Source organism: Hibiscus syriacus, unplaced genomic scaffold (assembly GCF_006381635.1).
Source record: "Hibiscus syriacus cultivar Baekdansim isolate YM2019G1 unplaced genomic scaffold, ASM638163v2 tig00111338_pilon, whole genome shotgun sequence".
NCBI classification, from domain to species: Eukaryota; Viridiplantae; Streptophyta; class Magnoliopsida; order Malvales; family Malvaceae; genus Hibiscus; species Hibiscus syriacus.
The window spans coordinates 4,722,302-4,745,677 of NW_024063064.1; the positions used below are offsets into that span (position 1 = coordinate 4,722,302).

The window sequence follows — 23,376 nt, forward strand, 5'->3', positions numbered from 1 at the left end:
AACAGAATTACAGATATTGTAATTTTTTATAGCCATCACCGCTTCTTCTTTTCTTGAAAACTCCATGCCTAAAGATAACTCACCATTATTTATTGATGAGTAATATCCATAGTCACTGAGATGAGGCATATCCGCAAATTCTGGCCCGTACATTGCACCATAATCAGCTTCATACATGTGTGCAGGAGGGTCAGTTTGTGCCACATTTCCTGGAACTTCATCATCATCGGAGTTGAATTGCGGTGATTCTGGGTGAATGAATAGTCCAGTCTCAGCATCATCCGCACCAGGCTCACGAAGTGGTTCTTCTGGTGGAGATGATGGTTCCTCCATGCGCTCCACATTTAGGTCGAAGAACCTACTACTTGCACGCCTTCCCCTTGAAGTATAAGGCATATCGACATTGAGATCGAAAAAGCTCGTAGTCGAATGCCTCCCCCTGGAGCTTGAAGCCATCGTGTCAAATGGAAACTGTACAGATGGTTGCGTCGATGGCATCTCCATATGGTCAAAGAAATTTACAGATGAATGACTTCCCCTTGAACTGGACGCGGTGTTGCCATACGGATTGTGTAGACTCACCTCGGTACATATCGTAAGGAGTTGCAGATGAATGTCTCTCCATTATGGCATTAAAATCATTACACATTACTGTAGTCGGGTTGTCAACTTGATCAACTTGTTCAGCCAGCCCATAGTGGGAGCTTAATGATTGACCCCGAACAGCACGCACTTGAACAAAATGTGTATACATCTCAATATCGGCGTCTGAATAATTACTTTGAGATTCAACCATCATTTCAACATCATCATTGTTCGAACGCTGTATAAGTTAATGCAACAATGACGTTGGAAATCTGTACTGCAACGACGACATTCTTCTACTACTTCCAACATGAATCTTCCTCGAAATCTTCGTTATCAACTCCTCAAGAGTTATGTTTCTCTTGAATGATATTTTAACACGCTCATTTGATACGAAAACAACGCCGGTTTCATCTTCTCGAATTTCACCATCATAATAAACAATAGCTGAAAGTCGCGTCATTCTTTGAGTTTAAAAGTGTGGCAATATTATATCTGCAAAACAAAAAAATAACTGAAACAAACCGATTAAATAAATATATATGAACGAAAATATAACACAATAAAATTTTTACACATCAACGTAAATAATTTAAATAATATAATTTTATATTATTACCTGCACCGCAAAACTATTTCGACGTATGCTCCCGTTTCCAATTTTACAAACAAAAATTAATTGAAATAATTAGTATAATATTTTTCAAATAATCATAATAAACAATAAGTATAATAAAAAACATTTATAACAAAATTACCTTATAACGAAAAATCACACGAACTTCTAAATCAAATATGAGAAGATTGCCAGAATTATTGACTCGTTGACGGAATTGTTGTATTAATTTATAAGTTGAGAGGAGATATGAGAGGAACTTAACGGGGGAGAAGGGTATTTATAGCCAAAGTCTCTATACAAGGCACGATACATGTACCGCGCCTTATATAATTATATAAAGGTATGGCGCGGCCCATGCCCCGCGTTATATATAATTCAAAATTAAAGGTAAGGCGTGGCCCCTGCCCCGCGCTATACCTCTACTGGCATAAGTCGCGCCCCAGGGGCGCGCTATACGTACGTGTATCTGTCAGCATAAGGCGCGCTTCAGGGCGCGCCTCAGGGGCGCCAAATCAGCATATAGCGCGGTGCAGGGGTGCGCTTTACTGTAAGGGTGTTAGATCGAGAAATATAGTGACCGGTGTTAGATCGGTAAATATACCGGTCACCGGTGATTTTTCAGGAAAAATGCCTGAACTCTGTGAGTTAATGTTTTCTGAAATATTGTATTTTGATATCAAAAACCATGTTTGATTTTCATATGAACACGAATCTGATCAAGTTTAGGATATATATTTAACATCTCAAAATCAATGTATTTGATAATTAACCTTTTAAATAATACATTATTTAGATATAATTTCTAAATAATTAAATATAATATTTACATAAGAATATAATTAAATTGGTATAAAAAGTTTAGGTCAATGGCTCCTCTAATTCAGGGTTAGGGTATACTTAAGATTGAAATTTACATAAGAATATATAGATCACCCATCAAAAATGACGTTGGTAAAATTCTAACTTGGGTCTCAACTTAACCTTTCAAATAAACATCTATAATAATAATAATAATAATAATAATAATAATATAAGTCCAACAAAAAATCAGAGATTCAATTCGCTTTGGATCTGTCACTACGAGAACAAAAGATTAAACTTCCTAAAAATGGAAAATTACAAGAAATCCCCAAACTATCTTAATGATTCCAGACTAGCATCAAACTTCCTAAACCTCACCTTTTAACCAAAAATTTAATATTTGCACAATTTAATCCTAAAATTTCAAATTCTTCCAATTAATCTCCAGAATTCCGTTTTAAGTTCAATTAAGACCCAATTGAATCCCTATTTTGAATTGTGACAGTTATGAATATGTTGTCCGAAGCAATGTGTGTTGGCATTGTGAGTGTTGATGTAATTTTTCCATAGAGCGGTCTAGGGGACAATGAGCACGTTATGAGAACACAAGTAGTGGTAATTAATTAAATCAAAACATACAATATAGGTGATGCAGTTTATACCCAATTCTACCTCTGTAGAATCTAGCTCAGAGAATAAATCCACTCAACAAAATTAGTATGAGAGACATTTTAACTTCATCTCAACACCTAACTAGTTCTAAGCATTCTCTCATACATTTAAAGTAATTCAGTTATTCTCCATATAGTGCTCCCTATAGAACATTTAATGTAACATGTTCAATATATTACAAAGCACTTAATGTACTATTGAACATTACAAGAAACAATATATAGGTAAATGATATCTTCGTACGAGTTTTAAAGATTATAATAAAATTGTGTTATGAAAAAGGTAAGTTTGAATTTAAATGATTGATTTAAATACACATTTTTAATTAATAGAAAACCATATTGTATATTACATTAAAACTATTTGAGCTAGATGCTCAAATTGGACTTGTAAGTCGTGTTACATGAATTTCATGATTTCTAGACATATCTTTCATAACGAATCCCAAATAAGCTGGATTTATCATTTGCATTCTACCATTCCAAGTCTAAAATAAACATTAAAGATTTCCTTTTAAAAGATTACTCCAATGGCTTCTAGTATTTTTTTTTTCACTTTATTTTTCTATCATTCATACGTACAGCTAGAAGGAGCAAATCCCAACCTGCTATTAAAAGATCGAATTCCCACAAATGATTTTGCTGCAAAATATTTCCGATGACCGTCGATCCCGGCCAAGGCGTCGAGGCGAACCCGAGGCACTTCTCCCCGTCAGCAGCATCAAGCACGTAACTCTTCACTGGGGCGTTAACTTAGCTCCGTCGGCAAAATGGATCACCAGTTTCGGCATCATCGACTCCTTGTACCCCGTATCATCGAAACAAATATCCGGTCCCTCCGAGCCGATCGACAGCTTCTTGAATTTGCTCAACGGAGCCTTAAAAGCAGCCACGACTCGATCGAACACCGGTCTCACGAGCTGAGTTAAACTGCAACCGGAGTCCACAATAACCCCACCGCCGCTCCTAATGTCCCATACATGCGATGGGATTTTAAGCATTTTGCCGTCGATGGAGATTCCAGAGACGTTTACAGCATAATATGGATTCACTATTCCCAGGATCAACTCCGTGTACTGCAATTTCGGCGTCGTCGGATCGTTGGCGTCGCCGAACACGAGGAAGTTGACGAGGTTGCTTGGGCTCAGGTGATCGACCAGGCAATACGAGAACTTGTAACCGAATTTCCTCGCTGCTTTCAGTGCAAATGAATGCCATTCGAAGCCTAATCCCATTACTCCATCGATGTCGTGGAACTCTCCCATTATCGTCTCGCTACACCCGATCATTACTTCCGGAACTTTAACTTTCCGGCGTCTGTGAGGCGTACGATGGCCGTATCGTTGCCGAAGAATCCGAGCACTTTCGTGCCGTCCGAGTACCTACAACACCGAAAAGCTTTACAATATGCAAAAAAAAGGGAAAATGTCCATACATCATGACGTTTTTGCGCAAATAGATCTATTAAAAAATTACTTCTCACTCTACAACTCAAAATTGATTAATTCTCGAATTAACACTTTTTTTACCGCGTAAGCAACAGTTTGTTTTAAAAAAGAACGAAAAAGCACACAAGCCATAGATAGCAATACGTTTCTATTCATTTATGTTCAATCAATATATACATGTTTAATAGATTATATATATATATAATATTTGAAAACTTTCATGAACTTCCCATATTTTATTGTTAAATATAAATATTTTCTTAAGTGTTTAAATATAGATTTTTAAACATGTACTTACTGATTGATTGAAAATAAATTAATATATGTACGTTGTCGCCGTCACCCGACTTCGTACTCGTGCTCGTCTTCAACATGCACCATGCATATTTATTCTTTTTGGATAAAATTCACATATTTTTCATAATTTTTTCGTTTGCTTTCATTTCAATCCAAATCGATTAATTTCTACGCAAGGCACTTCGCGCAGAACATGCAATGAAAAGTGTTTTTTGCATAACGAGTATTTGCTTATGTGGTAGAAAATGGTGTTAATTCGGAAATTAATTGTTTATGGTGTTAAAATAAGAAATAATTTTTTTGAATTTATCAATAGTCTCACTAATAAAAAAGAATGTTGTTCTCTTTAGAGGTCTTAGGTTCGAGTACCTACACTTTTACAGGGGAGTACATTATCAATTAGTTAAAAGAATTCTAAACAAATACTACTTTATAAGACTATAAAAAATAAAACTAATTTTTATTGGATGATATTTGAATAAAAATGGCAATGGCAAGTAAAGGGATTCATTTAAACGTACCTGTAATCATAGGAACAAGGAGCGGAGGGGCGAGGACAATGCTGCAAAGAGAAAGATCGAGCAAGGTCCTGCTTGCAAATATCAGAGGAACATGGAATCGGACGAAACGTACGTGATGTTTTGGCATTAAGTATCCTTTCATTATGGCTAACCCTATCCTTGAACAACCTTTGCACTTGTACTTGCATTTCATCCATGTAAGACTGCTCCCCGTATCGATTATCATGATGAACTTCCTCGGCGGGCTTCCGATCCGGAACGAAACAAAGTACTGTCCTGTCCCTATATCGGCAGCCGATCGAATCGGGAGCTCGACCAGATTGTTGCTCTGCCACATCTTTACCTGCACGTTCTTCCTTCTCGGGAACATCCTTCGCGCGATTGTCTGCAGTCGGGCGTTGTCGCTCCGCATCAGCTGTCGTAAACGTTCCCTTTTGTTACTGGGTGGTCCGAGGGTCGTTCGGGGAAATTCCCTAGCTCCGGTGAATGCCTGTGGATTAGCTTAAACCTGGCCGTTGCATTGGTTTGGAAAGCATGAACCTGAAAGGATAAATTACAATACAGTGATAATGAAAGGAAACCAAAGAGGATTGATCTCTCCATTTGAGAAGGGCGAGAAATAAAACCAAAACCAAGAAAGTGGTGAAAGAGAAAACGGGGAGATATTTAAGCCACTCTTGCGGACATCCTACGGTACAATGGCGTTTACTTGTAAAAAGTAGTGCATTTGAAAATTTCTTACCTTAAATGAAACATAAATGGGATAGGGGCATGTAAGAATCAAATTGAGTGTAGGCCTTTGTTTTATTTTTTTTTTTCTATTTTACTCATGTTGGGACATTATTATCGTTTGCTTCTACTTGTCGTTCTTTTATGCAATGTTTTTTGGTTCAATCGTCACAAATATCGTATTTCAAAATTCACGGAATTAAAAAAAAATAAAGTCAAATTCTTATATAAACCTCTGTACTATGTATGAATTAAATTTAATTTCTATATTTTATATTAATTATCGCTAATCTCTATTTTTTATAGGCTTAATTATAAAATAAGAGTCTATACTATATTGTTTTTCACTAATAGGTGCCTAAACTATTTTTTGAATGATCACAGTGTTTAACGTTACAAACCTTACCACTTTAGGTGTTCGGGCCGTCAACGGCATTAATTTCCTGTAAACGAAAAGTGTCCCAATATGGTAATTTTAAAATTTTTATTTAAAATTTAATGTTTAAAGTTATATTTAAAAATACATAAATTTCAAAATAACCCCAAAACTTTAAAACCTTCATTTCAACCCCTAACCCACGCCGACTAACGCCCTTTGCCGTCACCGAAGCTCTACCCGACTTCATCTCCCCTAGCGACCAAAACCCCTGTGAAATCGTGATCGATCGACGACCGATCGACAATGAATTGACTTTTTACACCCGATAACCCTAAGATAAAAATCACGATCTAACACGATTCCAACAGCCAATATGCGAAAACTACGACGGTGTATGACTAGGAGGATAGCAGGGATTACATCGGCAACAATGATCGTGGCTGAAAAGGGCGGCGGTGGCGAGTTAGGGTTAGGGGGAATTTTAGAGATTTTGGGGTTTTTTTCAATTTAAGAGAAATTAGGGTTTTTATAATATAATAATATTTTTCAAATAAATTTAAATTACGAGATTGTGACACGTGTCACTTAAAGTAGGAAATTAACGTTGTTTACAACATGGACACTTAAAGTGGTAACTTTTGTAATGTGAGGCACCGAGATCATTCTAGAAATAGTTCAGACACCTATTCGAGAAAAGTGTATAGTTTGGACACTTATTTTATATTAAGCGTTTTTTATTTTCAAAATTTTAACCCTAATAGACGTTAGATTTAGTCAAGTTATACTATTAGTTTTGTATTATATAAATTGTAAATTTAATTATTGTTTCTCCAATTTGATCGTTTTAAGTCTTCTAATTTAACAACAAATCAAGTAAGGAAGTAGAAAAAAGATTTTACAAGTAAAGAATCAGATTTTATTTTTTTCAAATAGCGTTGTATCTACAGTAAAATAAAAACATATCTAGACCACCCGATGTCTTCATAAAAACTTATGGAAAATCCGATATCTTCATCAAACAAATATAGTATTCATCTCATTAAACAAACAAAATCTGCATCGCCTCTTATGAATTTTGTCTTTCAACTCACCGACTAAGAAAAAATTTCAATTTTAATTATTTATACTTTAAATTTAAATTAAAATTGAAATTTCAAAATTCAAAAAGTAAAGAGACCAATATTAACCCAATTAAAGTACAACATGGAAAAAAAATCCACAACTTATAACTAAGGACTAAAGAACGAATTTAACCATAAAAATAGTACTAGCCTAAACTAGAAGTCTAGAACCATTAGTTTTTACAATGAAATTTTATAAATTTCAACTAACCTGACCCAAAATTATTATTTTTCAACAATAAAATATTTTGAATATAAATATTAGTGTTTTCTTTTAATTATTATTTATAAATATAAAATCAATAGGCTGGACCTCCAGGTAAAAAATGAAAACTTTGGACCAACCCATGAGAATTATTTTTGCAAACAGTGATTGCTAACTTATTCTAACGTGTGAAAATTTCAGGTTCTTATGAAACTAATCGAGTGCGTAGGGTAAATAAAGTAAGTTATATTGAATTCCAACATGTAATTGTTTACTTCTGTGATATGAACATTTATAATTGTTGTAATTTTTACTAAATAGAAAAAGTGAACATTATTCTCTATAGAACCTAAGTTTGAGCAGTTACGTTTGGAGAGTGTGTATGCGCTGTCAAGTGATTTAAAAAAAATCATGACATATATACCTTTAAATTACACAAGACTATTAAAACATCATTGCTATTTTTTGACATTACATTTATACTTCTTGTTATTTTGTGTCACAAGTGATACTTGTATTGTGGAAATCGAAATGCAATGAAAATGGACAAGTAAAATGAAATAATAAAATTAATCGTCGAACAAATTGACATGATGAAATATTGAAACTTGTAAAATGCATTTAATCTTAAAATTCCAGTAGCCTACAACATTCAGCCATAGGTAGAAAGTGCATCCTTAAACTAGTTACATGCATGTAACATAGTATTGTGGTATTATGACCTGAAATATGTGCATCATACAAGTGAAGTATTAATCAATGAAATGTGGAACAAATAACGATATAATTAGGCCTTGTGCACATCGAGGTCATTCATATACTTGGTAGTCTTAGGACATGCAAAACGGTTAAGCATGTTTTAGGTGTAACCTCACCTTCTCACATAAATAGAAGTGCTTATTTTAGAAATGAAATCTGAAGTTACTACAAATCTATACAACATTCAAATAGACATCATGCAAAATTTCAGTTGAATCAAGTTTAAAACATTTCTTTGATTGCAAATCTATCATTTATATGGACTGGATTGTAAAAAGGTTACTAACTTTAGTACCAAGTTAAAACTCAAAATTTATTGTTTAATCATGAAATTAAAGTAAATAGAAGTCTGCTGTTGAAAACCCGACTTAATTCAAGTTAGATTTGAGACATGAACACCTTCCAAATAAACATACATAATACAATATTAAAAGTTCAAATCAACATGTACTGAACATGAAGAGACTCAAAATTAAAGAAACAAACACATTCGAGTCCTGTTCATTTACACACCTAAGCAAGCACCTTAGAGCATAGGCAGAAATTCCGGACATTCCTGACACCAGCGAGACAGTTTTATATTTATTTTTATCAACAAGAAGCACACACCGTGATGTAGTAACCAACCGATTACAACACTTACGACAAAGAAACGAGCCATCCATGACTCAAAACGAGACCATGCGAGCTGGACCGCAGCTTCATCCTCATCAGCCAATCCCATGCCCTTCCTTCGCCTTATACCATCAGGGGACCTGTTCATGAATGCATGTGTATTGCCTGGATAAATATGCACCTCATATGGATGCTTTCAGCAATAATTCTACCAGTAAAATCATCGTACGGTTTTATTGCATTTTCTACTAATTGCTTTATAGCATCATAGGAATTTCACAGCAAATGCTTGGTAAAAACAGAATAGAAAAGACAAATAAACCGACCTAACGAAGTTTCATTACTCTGATCATTCTATCAGCAAATAAACAACGGTAGTCGCATATCTCACAACCAATCACAAAATCAAAGATAAATTAAAGAATGAACAGTTTCTTGTGGTTCAGAAGAGTCCATTTTCTTTTTCAGTTTTTCTATAAACCATTACCCATGGTTTATACGAAACGAAGGTTTTTGGAAGCAAAATGAAGTAAGCCACTGTGCTAGGCTCCCTGGTCATTTTCTCATGATCATATTGGTCTTAAAGTATTTGACAAATCATTTCTGGCATTTCTACAAAGATTGGCAGCTAAACGGTTATTATGGCCTGCAAGGTGGATGAAGTAATTTATTCCCAACAAAAATAAAAAATTGAAGGGGGCATTTATAATGTAGAAATTTCAAATACTCGTTCAGAAACATAAAACTAGTTTCAATATATGATCGGCAACAAGTGATTAAATCTAGAACTGAGAGAATAAGAAAGTTTTGTCATACATCACATCTGAAAACCCGACAAAGTTATCAAGCTCTCCAAAATGAGCTCGAACAGGATCCTTGGCCTTGGCAGGGTCCGCAAGTTCAGATGAAGGAACCCCATAAAAGGCAACAACAGCATCGACTTCAGGAACTAAAACAGAACTTGCAATAGAGAGGGCACCCCCATGCAAAAACCAGTTACTCCAGCCTGTTGCAATGCAATGAAATCAGAGATTGCTCACTGACCAAATTTTAAACTTCACCCGAAACTTATATAAAAAAACAGAAATAGTAATTCTAACGTCCCGATATAGTTTGGTTGATAAAACAGCTGATTGAGTCGCTAAGAAAAAAGGTAGCCCCATGTTATTATGATATTTAAGAAAAAAATACTTGAAAATTTCATTGAAGAATCTTAACTTTGTTTGGAAGTTAAACTTAGAGGAGATCATGAAGAGCTAGGAAATAACACTTTAAAAAGAAGAAATTAGAACATTTGAGATAAAAATGATGAACTAATATTGTCGTTTAACAAATTGGTAAGGAAATAATTGGCTAACAGAAAATATGAAATCATCAATCCACTATACTTGTTTTTTAAGATAAAAAATGGAATCAGCAATATTTATCTCTCTTTAGATCCATTAAATGGTCGAGTGCCAAGGATGCTCATGTTGTCCCGTCTTGTGTGGGTTCAAACCCCGGCATTAGCCTTGGGAATTTAAATACCTTTCCACTTAATCAAAAAATATATATATTTATTTCTCTTAAATCACTTATAGAAAAATGGATGAACCCAATACTATTTTGTTGTCTTTCAGATTCTCCATCCAGTAAGTCATCCAAACAAAAGAAAAGTACTAAATATGAATCAGCTTCATATATCTGTTTCAGCTTATCTCAGTCCTATAAGTTAGCAGAACAGACAATAAAATGAAGTGTATAAACATAAAAAAAAGTTTTGAGCAATCATAGGGCTTTAACAAAAAAGACAATAAAGAACCAGAACAGACCTTCTTTGAGCCATTAGCTTTAAGCCAGTTAAATGAAGCACGGCTATCCTTCACAGCACCTTGCCAGTCGAGGCCTTCCATTAGTTGTTGAGCTTCAGCAACATCCAGACCAACCTTTCCTCGATACAAACTGAAGCAAGTCGATAAATTTTAAATGAATTAGCATTAAAATGCAGCAAACGCCAAGTTTATGGTAATTAAGATTAAAGAAAAAATATAAACAAGAAAAATAAAAGAACAACTGAGGAATGAAATTCATACTCTGGAATACGAGCTTTGAAACCTGAACCCAATTGAGAGATCTTCACGGCATGATTCTTTATCTCAAAATCCACACCCCACCATTCATGAAGAACAACAATTCCAGGTGCATCTTCTTTGCCAACCACATATGCATCAAATGCTTGATGGTGCATTTAAAAATTAATAAATAAATAAATAAAAGATTATATCAACAAAATAAAACTTGGCTCTGTTTTAGATTTGTTGAAAAAGGAAAACAATATTATCGACTGAAACTCAACAAATAGCTAAAACCAACGGTGACAGTAAAAATATTAGACAATATTAAAAACAAAACTCAGTCACTATCATTTCAGCAAAGATATCAAATATACAACAATAAAAAATCATGAAAAAATTGAAACCCGTGATAATTATAACATGATTAGTCAATGTAAATGAATCATCCATTTTTTAGTCAAGTAAAAAAAATCAATTTCAGTCTTAAATTCTCAACCAAACATCTCATACAACTTAATCACTAATATTTCAGAAAAGATACTAAATACCCAACAATCAAAATCATATAAAAAAATAAATTCCTGATTTATAAACTGTTAAAACGAAGAGGAAAGGAGAAGTTGAACTGACAGTGTCATCTCTCTGAATCTGAACTTTCCTGAAAGCAGAGTCAGCCATTGATCGGATAGAGAAGCTAGGAGCAGAGAAAGTAAGAGTGCGCGAAAGGGTGAAGGAAGAAGAAGGCTTGTAGAGAATACTGCTGGAGAAGATTCTGGACGATGATAATGATATAACAGCCGCTCCTGCACAAGTTTAGGCACTCACTACTTTTGGGATAAATTATAGTAGAGACCATCCAACTATAGCTTCTTTTCATTTCGGCTACCACTTTTTAACTCTTGTCTATCAGACTATCAAATTATTTAAATGTATTCAATCAGGTCACTAGCCGTTAATAGTTATCGGAAATGCTGACGCGACAGTTAATAAATTTTTTATAATTTATATTTAGCCCTTATTACTTACATAATCTATCAAAGTGATCATAATTTAAATTAATTTATTCTAATCAAGTTGGGTAGGTCGAATATATTTTAATAATTAATTTATTTGAATTAAGTTGTTTAAGTGTTGTTTATATTTGACCCGTCTTGACTTGATTCTAATAAATTAATTTATTCAAATCAAGTCATTTTAGTGTTGCTTTTTATTTTTATTATACTTTAAATGGTCAAAGTAATATATTTATTATATTCGAACCACCCAAAAAATAATATATTTTAAAATATATTGTTTATATTCAACCAACCACGACTAGAGTCATTTTAGTGTTGCTTCTATTTTTATTGTTTTAGCCTTCATTATATTATAAGATAAATATTAGTTGACGTAAGCATTATACGAGAAAATAGCCATAGAGCAGTGGTTGAGGTGGTTCCTTATCATTCAAGGGGTAGATGTTTGATTCCCCCACCCCCAACGCAACAAACAATGTTGTTTTAATTTGCTTTCTTTCTATCAGATGGTGCCACATGGCATAATCTGATTAGAGGGGAAATATTTAAATTAAATATAAATTAAATTAATAAAAACCCTCTAATAATATTGTGACACATGTCATCATATATTTGGAGGATTAAATATATTAAATTAATTCAAAATTATGACCACTTTGATAGATTGTGTAAGTAATAAGTATTAAATATAAATAATATCAATTCTATTAATTGTCAAGTCAGCACTTCCGTTAACTATTAACGGCTAGTGATCTAATTGAATGCATTTAAATAGTTGGATGGTATGATCGGTAAGAATTTAAAAATGATGGTCCAAATAAGAAAGAGTTATAGTTGAGTAGTCTCTAGTATAATTTATCTTCTTCCCTGGGAAAAAATTGCAGAAATAGCTCGTGAAGCAACGCAGTTTTAGATAGCTTATATCTAAGGCCTAAATCTAATTTAGGCCAAAAATTTAAGAAAAATATTTTAAAGAATATTTGTAAAAAAGTTGATTTAAAATGTAATTATAAATGTTTTTAAATTCGGACCGGACATTGAACCGGTGAAGGTACTGGTTCACTGGTTCAATCGGGTTCAACCGCGGTTCAATCGGGTTCAACCGCGCAATCAAAATCATTTTATATAAAATATAAAATTTACATAATATTCAAAGCAATATTAATATATATGTAATACAAGTTTACAATATTAAAAGGTATTCACAAAATCATAACATATATAAATAATATTTAAGTAAAACAAATTAAATAATAAATATAATAATATATAATTATATAACTATAATCAAAAAAATAAAATTGGGGCTTAAAAAATCATAACAAATGATGTCATTTGGTTTAATTTAAAAAAAAAAAAAACAATCTCACATGGCTAAGAAATATGGAAGAACATCCCAAAAGTTTAAAGAGTAAAAATATGAGAACAAAACAATCCCACATGGTTAAGAAACATAGAAGAGCATACCAACTTACTTCTATAAATAATAGAGGTAATTTGACATTCGAAATCATGGAGCCTTTTGGTGAGCAATGAGCGAACTATTCTTTCGCTTCAATTGAGCTCAAATTTTAGGCTTCAATAGAACTTCTAATTTTTTTGAGTTTGAGCCTTTTCGAGTTCAAGTTTTAATATTATATTTCGAGTTCGAGTTGAACTTGATAATTTTTAGCTCGTGAGTTTTTGAGTCGAGTTGAGCTTACTTTTAAAGTTTTTGAGTTCGAGTCGAGCTCAGCAATACTCGAATTTAGCTTGGCTCGTTGAACAAATGATGTCGTTTGGTTTAATTTTTTTTAAAGAAAAAAGTGAACCGGCGATTCAAACCGGTTTTGCCGGTTTTCAGCCGGTTCACCCCGGTTTTACTAGTTTTCATCCGGTTCTACCGATTTTCAGACGGTTCATTGCCAGACCAATTTTGTGAGGTAACCAGACCGAAAAGGCCACCGGTTCACGGTTCAACCGGTTGAACCGACCGATCCGATCCGGTTTTGATAACCATGGTAATTATTGGCGTCATTTCCTACTGTCTTCTTCACGATGATAAAGATATAACAGCCGTTGTTGCACCTAACATGCTTAGTGCACTCACTTATTTTGTAATTTAATTATTTTTTGGCGTCATTTTCTACTACCATTTTCCCTAGGAATAAATTGCAAAAGCAGCTCGCGAAACGACGTTGTAACACCCATAGCCTATATACGTCTAAAAATACGATCTATAGATATCACATCAAATTGATCAATGTTCACTGTTCTTTATATATATATATATAACATTCCTATTTTCAACTTTAAAACTATTTATATTTACTTGAAAAAGATTTATGTACTATTTAAAAACATAATATTTATTTATATTCCAAGCATACCAAATACTGATAAAATAAACTAATCAAAATTATCGGTTCTAATTTACTATTACAGACAATTTAGTCATAACTGATAAAACAGACTGATAACATAATTATACATGCCACTACTAGTCAAAAGAAACATCAATGATGTATTACTAATACTGATATTCTAGATTATCTGCACACGATAGTGAGGCAGTAATACTAAAGGTGAGAATAAATAGATAAAGTATAAAAATATATATCATTTAAAATAAAACAGAAAAACTTTTAGAACGTTCAAACCGTATATCTCATGTTGTTTCTTTATCATAAACTGAAAAGATCATCTGATGATTTTCAAAAATCAAATAAATCAGATCAGATATAATAATTAGTCCACATTCCTTTATAGTCAAACACTTTTCAGAACTTTCATATTTCATTTTTATAGCTCAAAGTATATTTAAGAGAATATAAGGTACGTGAGTCAGATGAGTGTGCGCAATACATATCTTAGTTCCATCATTAGAACCAGAACAAATAAGTACACACAGTGTTATTACATCAGAAATAACAATATGCACACAACGTGGATTCAAATCGAAACATATATACTAGTGTACACTTCGGTACACCACATTATATCAGAATCAGAATATAATCACTCCATCTCATGTCATGTCAATTGTACATTTGACTCTCAAAATAACATACATTGGGCTTTCAGTTCATTTCGTAATCATTTGATAAAAATCATATCAGAATCATAAATATATTTAATTCACATTCATAAACACATGACAAGGGCAATTCAGACCCAAAATCATTCATAAAACTTATTAAAATATTACGGATATAATTCCATAATCAAAACATAATTCATATATTTGAAATAAACAAGATGAGTTGACTTATCGCAAGTCGTCCTCGATCAAAATAATTAAATAAATAAACTACACTCACTTTTGCCTCACTATAGAACTTGTATTCAATAATCCTAATCGCGATCTTTGTCCTTTACTTTCGGATCGTTAGATTTATCGTAGTCTGACAATACCAAATAATAACACAAAATGTTCGAACTACATATTAGTATCGTACTAACAAAAGTTGATTTTAACATTCAAAAATCTATAAAAAAAATCGAGATTAAATCAATATCAAACTAAATCATATTTCCATTATAATCTTCAACTTCTAAAAATACTCTTTCAAATCCATAAATTTTTATTTTCATCCTTAACCCTTCATCTTTTGCTAATTTAAACAAATAAGCCACAAATTGTGAATTATTTTTAGAATTTACCTCAACCTTTCCATTTAATTCATAATGGTACTTTACCATTATGATAATTACACATTGATTACTAAAATTCCAGAACTTTAATAAAATACCCAAATCGATACTCCAACATTCAAAACATTATAATTTTAACCCAAACTTCCTTAAACTTTGGATTTTCAACTACCTAACTTTATAAATTTGTAATTCAACCCCAACTCAATATTTAATTCAAAATTCAACATACTAATAGATTTTCCAACATTCAATAATTTAGTCCAAATAATACCTCTACATTTAATAACTTGCAAACAAGTCTCTTTCGAATTCCACTTCTAACTTTTACCAAAATTGCAATTTGGTTTCCAAACATCTTTCCACCTACATTTTCATCATTTCAAATATCAAAAATCAAAATTGAGTCCTTCAAATATTATATTCTTACAATAATATCCCACAATTCCAAGAACTTGTAAACTAGCCCTTTTCACTTTTAAGGTTCCAAATTGATCCAAATCAATCTCTTAATCACATGTAATACTTTTAATATCATTTCTAATCCATAGGAAAATTTTCAACATTTCCCCCCAATTTTCTTCCCTACGGCTGAATGCTTTTTATCACATAGGGAGAACTTTTAATTCAATTTCAAGCATGAATTCAACTTCCTATGATTAAATTAATGCATTTCCAATCATCACAACATCAAATTGAATCAAAATCCCATTATTCTCCATAAACCCTAACATGACCAAACCTTATATATGCATGCACAATTAATTTTAATCATCAGACATGCTTTAAAAATAATCACCAACATCACAAACATAAAAATCCTTCATCAATTCTTCAAAATCACCAAACCCTCCTTAAACCCTAATCATCAAATCTCATCACACAATGATCTTCACCCTGAAATATTTATATCAATTGATAGAGAATTTCATGTAGATTAATTCTCTATCGAATAGGTTAATCCAAAAACTAATCATATAACTTGAAAAATCAAAATAAAAATCTTACCTATTATTGCAAGGGAGTTTCGGCCAAGTGAAGGAGAATAGCTGAAAATGGCTTAATTCTCTTCATTATTCTAGTATTTAAAAGATAAAACACAAGACATTTTCTAATTAATTGAATTTAATATTCAATTAATATAATGAGAAATCTAAAAAAATACCCTTAATAAATCTTGAAAATTACCAAATGTCATTATATTATCTTCCATTAAAATATTCCTTGGTCAAATATTCCATTAAAATTACCAAATTTAATATTCTAATTTGCCATGCAATTTTTGAAAATTGCATTTTAGTCACTTAAATTCCACTTTTCGATCAAATCTAAAAATTAAACTGTTATGAGCAAAATTTCTCTGATCTAAAATATGAAAATAATATTTCCAACCATTTTATAACATCCTTCAAATTTTCGTAAAATCCAGTTCGACCCGATTATCTGAATTCAATACAGAACTTTATCGCTTTATAGCTTTTAACACAAATCTCGTACCAAAAATAATGATTCCCAAAAAAATCATTTTTTAAGCCAAATTGTTCATTTACGAGCTAAAATATATTACTTTTAAAAATTACATTTTTTATCCCTAAATTTTTTGAAGATTATACTTTAACCATTAAACTTTCAAAACTTATATTTTAGTCACTTGATAAAATTTGGGTATTATAATTCCTTCCCTTAAAGAAAATTAGTCCTCAAATTTTCCATATGTATCTACATACCTGTATTAAATATATGAGGAAACTCTTTCTTCATATCTTCTTCTCGTTCCTAAGTTGTTTCCTCAACTTTATGGTTCTGCCAAAGAACTTTTACCAGTGGTATCATCTTATTTCTCAATTCTTTGACTGCATGTACTAGAATCTTTATTGGCTCCTCTTCGTAAGATAAATCTTGTTGAACCTCAATTTCCACTGGTGTAATCATATATGAAAGATCTGATCGATCATTTCGAAGCATCGATACATGAAATACATTATGAATCTTGCCCATCTCTGGAGGTAACGCCAACTGATAAGCTATTGGTCCAATTTTCTTTATAATTTCATATGGTCTGATGAATCTCGAACTCAATTTCCCCTTGTGCCCGAACCTTAAAATCTTTTTCCAGGGTGACACTTTAAGAAATACTTTATCACCTTCTTGATATTTTAATCTCGTTTCTCTTTAAATCAGCATAAGATTTATGTCTATCAGTAGCTATCTTGAGATTATCTTGAATTACTTTAACTTTGTCTTCAAACTCCTTAGTCAGATCTAGACCAATTATATCTCATCTTTTAGTTCATACCAATTCAGTGGTGTTCGATATTTTCTTCCATACAATGCTTCAAAAGGAGCCATTTTGATACTCGATTAATAATTGTTGTTATAACCAAACTCTGCTAAAGGCAAATACTTTTCCCATGATCCTTTGAAATCAATAACACACGCCCTTAGCATGTCTTCAAGTATCTGAATAGTTTGCTCAGATTGACCATCTATTTGAGGATGATAAATTGTGCTGAAATTCAGTCGAGTTCCTAATGCTTCATGTAAAGACTTTCAAAATCTCGAAGTAAATCTCAGGTCTCTGTCCAAAACTATCGAAATTGGTACTCCATGAAGTCGTACTATTTTTCTTATATATAATTCAACATACTTTTCCATAGAATAATCCTCTCAAACAAGGATAAAGTGTGATGTCTTAGTCAATCTATCCACAATCACCTAGATCGAATCTTTCTTACTGGATGTGAAAGGTAAACCTGTTACGAAATCCATGGTTACTCGTTCCTATTTCCACTGAGGAATGAAAATTGGTCGCAACAACCCCAAAGGAACTTGGTATTCTTCTTTTAACTGCTGATAGGTTAGACATTTAGAAATAAACTCAGTGATAGCTCTTTTCATAATTGCCCTCCAATATCAACTCTTTAAATCTCGATACATTTTTGTTTCCTCCTATATGCATAGTCAAAGGACTATAATGAGTTTCGGAAAGAAGATCTTTCTTTATTTATTCGTTATATGGTACGCAAATTCGATTCCAATAATACAAACATCCATCAGACTTAATTTCAAAATCTTTCATTTTTTCCTTTATTCGCTTGCTCCATTCTATCTAAACACTTTTTATTTTTATTATGTAGATCTTTGATTCGATCTTTGATTCGATCCAATAAGGTAGGTCTCAATCTCAATTATTCAATCAATTCACCTACCTTTTTCATTGATAATTACACATCTAACGTTCTCATAGAAGCAAAGATTTATCGACTAAGTGCATAAGTTACCACATTAGCCTTTCCCGGATGGTAATCAATTATCACATCACAATCTTTTAGAAGCTCAATCCATCTCCTTTGCTTTAGATTTAATTCCTTCTGAGTGAGAAAGTATTTTAAAATCTTATGGTATGTATAAACGTAGCATTGATCACCATATAAGTAGTGGCGCCATATCTTCAAAACGAACACTACCACAATCAACTCTAAATCAAGCGTCGGATAATTCCGTTCGTGTGCCTTTAACTTCCTTGAAGCATAGGCTACCACTTTACCTTCTTGCATTAAAACACATCCCAAACCTATGGGACTTATCACTAAAGATTACATAATATTTTCCTGACTCTGGCTGCACTAATACTAGAGCCTTTATCAAAATCTTTTTAAGCATGTCAAATCTTTATTGGCACTTTTCAGTCTATACGAAAGACACATCCTTTCGAAGTAGCGTGGTAATTAGAGATGCAATTATTGAAAAAAAAATATTCACAAATCTCCGATAATATCCATCTAATCCCAAGAAACTTCATAGACATTTTTTTTGAGATTTCCACTCCACTATCGCTTGCACTTTCTTGGGATCTACTCTAATTCCTTCTGCTGAAATCACATGGCCTAGAAAGGCGACCTCAAATAACCAAAATTCATATTTTGATAATTTAGCATATAACTTTTTATCTCGTAACATCTGAGTACGATACAAAGATGTGCGTCGTGCTATTCCTTAATATTAGAATACACCAAAATATCATCAATGAACACGACCACAAATTGATCTAAATACGTCTAAAACACCTGATTTATCAAATCCATAAAAGCTGCTAGAGCATTGGTCAGTCCAAACGACATCACAACAAACTTATAGTGACCATATCGAGTTCAGTAAGTCATCTTTGGAATATCTTCCTTTTTTATTTTTAGCTGATGATACCCTGATTGAAGATTGATCTTCAAAAATACTGAAGCACCCTTGAGCTGATCAAACAGATCATCGATCCTCGGAAGAGGGCATTTATTCTTCATCGTTACTTTATTCACTTTATGATAATCTATACATAATCGCATCGATCCATCTTTCTTTTTTAACAAAAAGTACTTATGCATCCCACGGAGATACACTTGGTCTAATAGAACCTCGATCAAGTAGCTCCTGTAATTGCACCTTTAATTCTCTGAGTTTCGTTGGAGCCATCCTGTACGGAGCAATTGAGATAGGTGTAGTACCTGAAAAAATATCAATTTTTAACTCCACTTCTCGATCAGGAGGTAATCCGGGTAATTCATCAAGAAATACATCTATAAATTCTCGACCTGTCGGAATATCATCCAATCAAATTTCAGATGTGCGGGTATCAATCACATTTGCTAAGAAAACTGTATAACCTTTTCCCATCATTTTCGTTGTCGTCTCTACTGATATCATATTGGGAAAAGATCTCATTTTTTTCTCCAATTGCTATTATCTCGGTGCCCTCCTCATCCTTTATAAATAACTGCTTCATTCGACAATCTACCCAACCATAATGTCGAGATAATCAATCCATGCTCAATATAATTTCTAACTCGTCAAATGGTAACTCCAAAAGATTTGCCTGAAATACAACCCCTTGAATCTTTATCGAACAATTTCTACTAATTCGTGTAACTCTAGCACTATGACCCAATGGATTTACAACTATCATATCACTATTAATGGATTATAACATAATATTTTTATTTTTAACTAATTATGAACTACATAGGAATGCGTAGAACCTAGATCAATCAAAACAAATACAAACTCGTCATAAAGATAGAAAGTACCTACTATGATCTCTGGGTCGTCACGATCCTCATTATTCTTGATATTATAAATTTGGGCTGGAGCACGAACATCAGACTTGGAGGCGTCTCTGAATATCCCCTCCCTCTACCTCTGCCTCTGTCTCTACCACCTTTCTGAGATACCACTACAAACCTCTTTGTCTATATTGACCTCTCCCCAACTAATGGGCAATTTCTGATAAAGTGATCGATATCTCCGCAATAGAAACAAGCTTTAGTCTTCATTCTACAAACTCGAGGGTGATTTTTACCACAATGCTGACATGGTAACATCTGACCATGAGATTGAGTTGATATGTTGGCTCCTGAAGTTGTCATCTGAGTCTATCAACCTTTTTCTTTTGTTTCAGATCCTTTACAATCAAAAGTACAACTTTCAGATTTATTTTGATATCGATAATCGGAACCCCAACCTCTTTTACACTGAAATGAGGATGATGCTCATGATCTTTTAGACTGTCGTCTCCGCTCTATCATATAACTCTCATTTTGTGCCATTTCCAAATATTTTTGCTTTATTCACCACTTCCTGAAAAGTGGATAAATTCGCAGTCAACAATAGTTCCCTGAGTCTAGGCGGAGGCCTCGAATAAACTTCTGACATATGTCTTTGTCGGTGGGAACCATCTCTAAGGAATATAAAGCAAGTTTATTAAATTCACATTCATACTCGTACACAAATTTACCACTCTGAATCAGATTAAAGAAATCATGCTTCATCTGGGTGATAAACTACTTTCTGATATACTTTTTCTGAAATGTTTCTAGGAAAAACCACCAAGTGATCTGATTTGGAGGAACACGTGTCATCACGTTTGTCCACAATATACGAGCTTGGCCTCGTAACAATGAAACTACTCCATCCAATCTTTCATCATCAGAATAATGAAGACTATTCGACATAATTTTCACATCATTCAACCATATATCTACTACTATCGGGCCTTCATTTTTTTGCCTTTAAATTATGCAGCTCCTAAACCTTTTAATTCTTTCAGAATTGATTTTCTCGAAGTTGGAGGAAGAGGTGAAGGTAGAGGAAGGGGAGGTGCTACAACTGGTTGATATCGAGCCATGATATCCTCCAGAGCTTGTAAAAATGTTTTATGATCTGGAGTCGATACTCCCTGATGTATCTGCTCCCCTAACATTGAGGTACGTGCTCTAACTTATAACTACTCCCACTGCCGATTCCCTTAGGAATCTCTTGTCCGGTGGCCCATCTTATGCCTTCTGAACTGGACATCTAAAGAATATCACAAACTTAAGTTAGTAAGGAGCAACATCATAAATAAAACCATCAGACCATACCAGATCAGTAATTTTGAAATCCTAGTGGCATGTACATATTTATGATATAACATGGGCTCGGTTTAGGTCATGAATCAGCTAAACCTACAACTATGATACCAATAAATGTAACACCCATAACCCATATACGTCTAAAAATACGAGCTATAGATGTCTCATCAAACTGACCAATGTTCACTGTTCTTTTATATATATATATATATATAACATTCCTATTTTCAACTTTGAAACTATTTATATTTACTTGAAAAAGATTTATGTACTATTTAAAAACATAATATTTATTTATATTCCAAGCATACCAAATACTGATAAAATAAACTAATCAAAATTATCGGTTCTAATTTACTATTACAGACAATTTAGTCATAACTGATAAAACAGACTGATAACATAATTATACATGCCACTACTAGTCAAAAGAAACATCAATGATGTATTACTAATACTGATATTCTAGATTATCTGCACACGATAGTGAGGCAGTAATACTAAAGGTGAGAATAAATAGATAAAGTATAAAAATATATAATATCATTTAAAATAAAACAGACAAAACTTTTAGAACGTTCAAACCGTATATCTCATGTTATTTCTTTATCATAAACTTGAAAAGAATCATCTGATGATTTTCACAAAATCATAATAAATCAGATCAGATATAATAATTAGTCCACATTCCTTTATAGTCAAACACTTTTCAGAACTTTCATATTTCATTTTTATAGCTCAAAGTATATTTAAGAGAATATAAGGTACGTGAGTCAGATGAGTGTGCGCAATACATATCTTAGTTCCATCATTAGAACCAGAACAAATAAGTACACACAATGTTATTACATCAGAAATAACAATATGCACACAAAGTGGATTCAAATCAAAACATATATACTAGTGTACACCTCGGTACACCAAATTATATCAGAATAAGAATATAATCACTCCACCTCATGTCATGTCAATTGTACCTTTGACTCTCAAAATAACATACATTGAGTTTTCAGTTCATTTCGTAATCATTTGATATAAATCATATCAGAATCAGAAATATATTTAAATCACATTCATAAACACATGACAAGGGCAATTCAGACCCAAAATCATTCATAAAACTTATTAAAATATTACGGATATTATTCCATAATCAAAACATAATTCATATATTTGAAATAAACAAGATGAGTTGACTTATCGCAAGTCGTTCTCGATCAAAATAATTAAATAAATAAACTACACTCACTTTTGCCTCACTACAGAACTTGTATTCAATAATCCTAATCGCGAGCTTTGTCCTATACTTTCGGATCGTTAGATTTATCGTAGTCTGACAATACCAAATAATAACACAAAATGTTCGAACTACATATTAGTATCATACTAACATAAGTTGATTTTAACATTCGAAAATCTATAAAAAAATCGAGATTAAATCGATATCAAACTTAATCATATTTCCATTATAATCTTCAACTTCTGAAAATACTCTTTCAAATCCATAAATATTTATTTTCATCCT

The 23,376-nt window shown here is 32.7% G+C and overlaps 2 pseudogenes; both read right to left on the minus strand.

The window, feature by feature from the left end:
• Positions 1-3,244: 3,244 nt before the first annotated feature.
• LOC120159021 lies at positions 3,245-5,354 on the minus strand (annotated as a pseudogene).
• A 4,126-nt stretch (positions 5,355-9,480) lies between these two features.
• On the minus strand, positions 9,481-11,567 carry LOC120159012 (annotated as a pseudogene).
• Positions 11,568-23,376: the final 11,809 nt, after the last annotated feature.